This window comes from Pinus tabuliformis, chromosome 6, assembly GCF_031772625.1.
Source record: "Pinus tabuliformis cultivar Carrire ecotype Pingquan chromosome 6, CPIR1, whole genome shotgun sequence".
Lineage (NCBI taxonomy): Eukaryota > Viridiplantae > Streptophyta > Pinopsida > Pinales > Pinaceae > Pinus > Pinus tabuliformis.
In genome coordinates, this window is record NC_142292.1 from 1,021,282,333 (window position 1) to 1,021,284,694 (window position 2,362).

General features: G+C 36.8%; 1 pseudogene; it reads right to left on the reverse strand.

The window, feature by feature from the left end:
* Positions 1-271: 271 nt before the first annotated feature.
* LOC149262469 (putative magnesium transporter NIPA4 pseudogene) lies at positions 272-1,298 on the reverse strand (annotated as a pseudogene).
* Between the last annotated feature and the right edge of the window lie 1,064 nt (positions 1,299-2,362).

The following is a 2,362-nucleotide window of genomic DNA, read 5'->3' on the forward strand; positions in this document are numbered from 1 at the left end:
CGCATCTTCTGGTGCGGTGCTAAGGGTATGGGATGCGACCTTGTGACTTTAGGACAACAAGAAGTACGTGGAGACATGATTTCATACCAAGAAAACGTTGAGATTCTGTTTAATACATTTGCAAGATCAACACCTTCATGGAAGATTACTTCCATTGTATCCATTAACTATTTATGAGGGAGAAAAATATTCATTAAATCATGGGGCATGCCTTTTCTTCTCTAAAACAAATGCATGTCATATGAAAATGTTAGGTTTACCTAAAAGAACCCTATCGACGAAGCGGGAAATCCTCAGACGTGAAGTCGTCGTCCCCAGGGTGCTTATGCAAAGATAGAGCTTGAAGACTGATTACTGAGGATAAATTATTGCAAAGATCCTTTGTCTTATGGGAAAAAATGCCAGAAAGGATTGTAAAAAAACCACGCGTTTTAGTCAAAATCTGAGATGAGTTTTGTCTATCCCAATCCTTAAACACGATGATACTCACAGGGATGTAAGTGACGTGAACATCAAATAGTAAATATGCGATACAATGAAGTGTTAAATGCATCAAGTGCCTTGTTTAAATAATTCACCTGTGTAATAATATAAGTATTAACTACCATGGAAAAGAACCAAGTTTATGAATATGTTAGCCTGTTCATCCCTCAAAAGCTAGTTTCAAAGGAATATCCAAATATTTGACACTCTTAACCGAAAGAGATCCCATAAGAGAACCAATGTTGATGTAGACTAAATCATGCGTATTTCCATAAAGTGGGACAGAGTCAACAATTAGAACAAGAGCCAATTCTATCACAAGGGATGTGTAAAACAAAATGTTGGGTTAGTAGCAAGGTTTGACACTTCCTTGAAAGAATCAATATCCCTTTGTCAGGGTGCATGTAGAACAATTTTAATCGAGCCGACAACACAAGGAACACAACCTAAAACTCCAAATATGTGTAGTTCCTCCCTTAAAATAATAAGTGCAAGAACTACGTTGAAATGATGTTGATCTCTCCCAATGGAGTCACAAGGATTGCTGGAGTAAAAGCATAAGCTGCAAAGTTGGATACCCCTCCAACAATCATGGTAATCATGTCTACCCACCAAAGTGGCTCATACAAATATAAATAGCCTCCTACTCATTTTCCTCCAAATCCATCCACCCATGAACCCATTTCACCAATATTCATCAATGATGCATTACCGCTCCAGATATGATCATTGGTCAAGTCAGTGTCATTACTTTGTGCCATGATGGAAATGTCTCCATGTTGAGCTCCATTTCCCTTAGTTGAAGAAATATCCATATCGTGCGCTTGTCATGAGTTTCTTATTGCAATAGGACCCCGTGCTTTCCTCATGTAACATTTTCCTTCATACAAGTGTCAAGTCAAGTGCATTGCCATTTGTTGCTTGTGTGCCTTTCCAAACACACGTGCATTTTTTTTAAGGAATAATAGATGCATTCGAATGTGTGACTTTGATGCATCATTTTGATGCCATTCGTGTATGTTATTAAAAGCACAAAGTAGGTGGATCATGAATTTGACGAGTATATGCCTCCTAGAATAATTATCTCCTCCTTTAGCTTCAGACTTGTAGGCCACATTACAATGTAAATTAATTCACAAATCTTCGAATGACAATGTTTAATTATTAGAGTACTACAACCTTTGTTGCATAAAAACATGGGTATAACCTTCCACACATATATTAATATAAGGCTTAAACAATTCAAAACACATGTCCCTAATACCCACTTTCTAATTGACAAAATGCAATGTAGTTGGTCTTGTGATTGACAAAATGCAATGTAGTTGGTCTTATGATCAAACAACCCTAGAAATTTTATTGGTCCTTAATCAAATTAATGAATAAGGTAATGTTGTTATGTTAAGCCATCCTTATCCTGATCTGATAACGCTAATAAGAATGTTTCGCATAGGATATATGTTTTAAGGGTCGATAAGGACAACGGAATCAAACAAAAGATGAAGTGAGGTCTTGTTTATATTGACCATGCATTATAAAAGTAATGAACCTACGTGAAACCTTAATGCAACCATAAGATCAATGCACAAAATGAAACATGGTAAGTGATGAAGGATATGCTTAACATTTGTATAATAGAGAAATTGAGACGAAGGAATGAAAGGCGAGAATGATGGGAATAGAGACCCTAATACACTCCAAAACCCGAGGTGAGTAATGGACTACACATGTGATGAGAAAATATAAGGTTTCAAAAAAGACAACAATCACCCAAGTCCTAATGCAGATGTTGAGCTAGGGACCCAATTAGGAACTAAAGGGGGAATGGCATGCAATGGTTTTTATATGATTCTAGATAAGATCGATGGGAATGCACCCT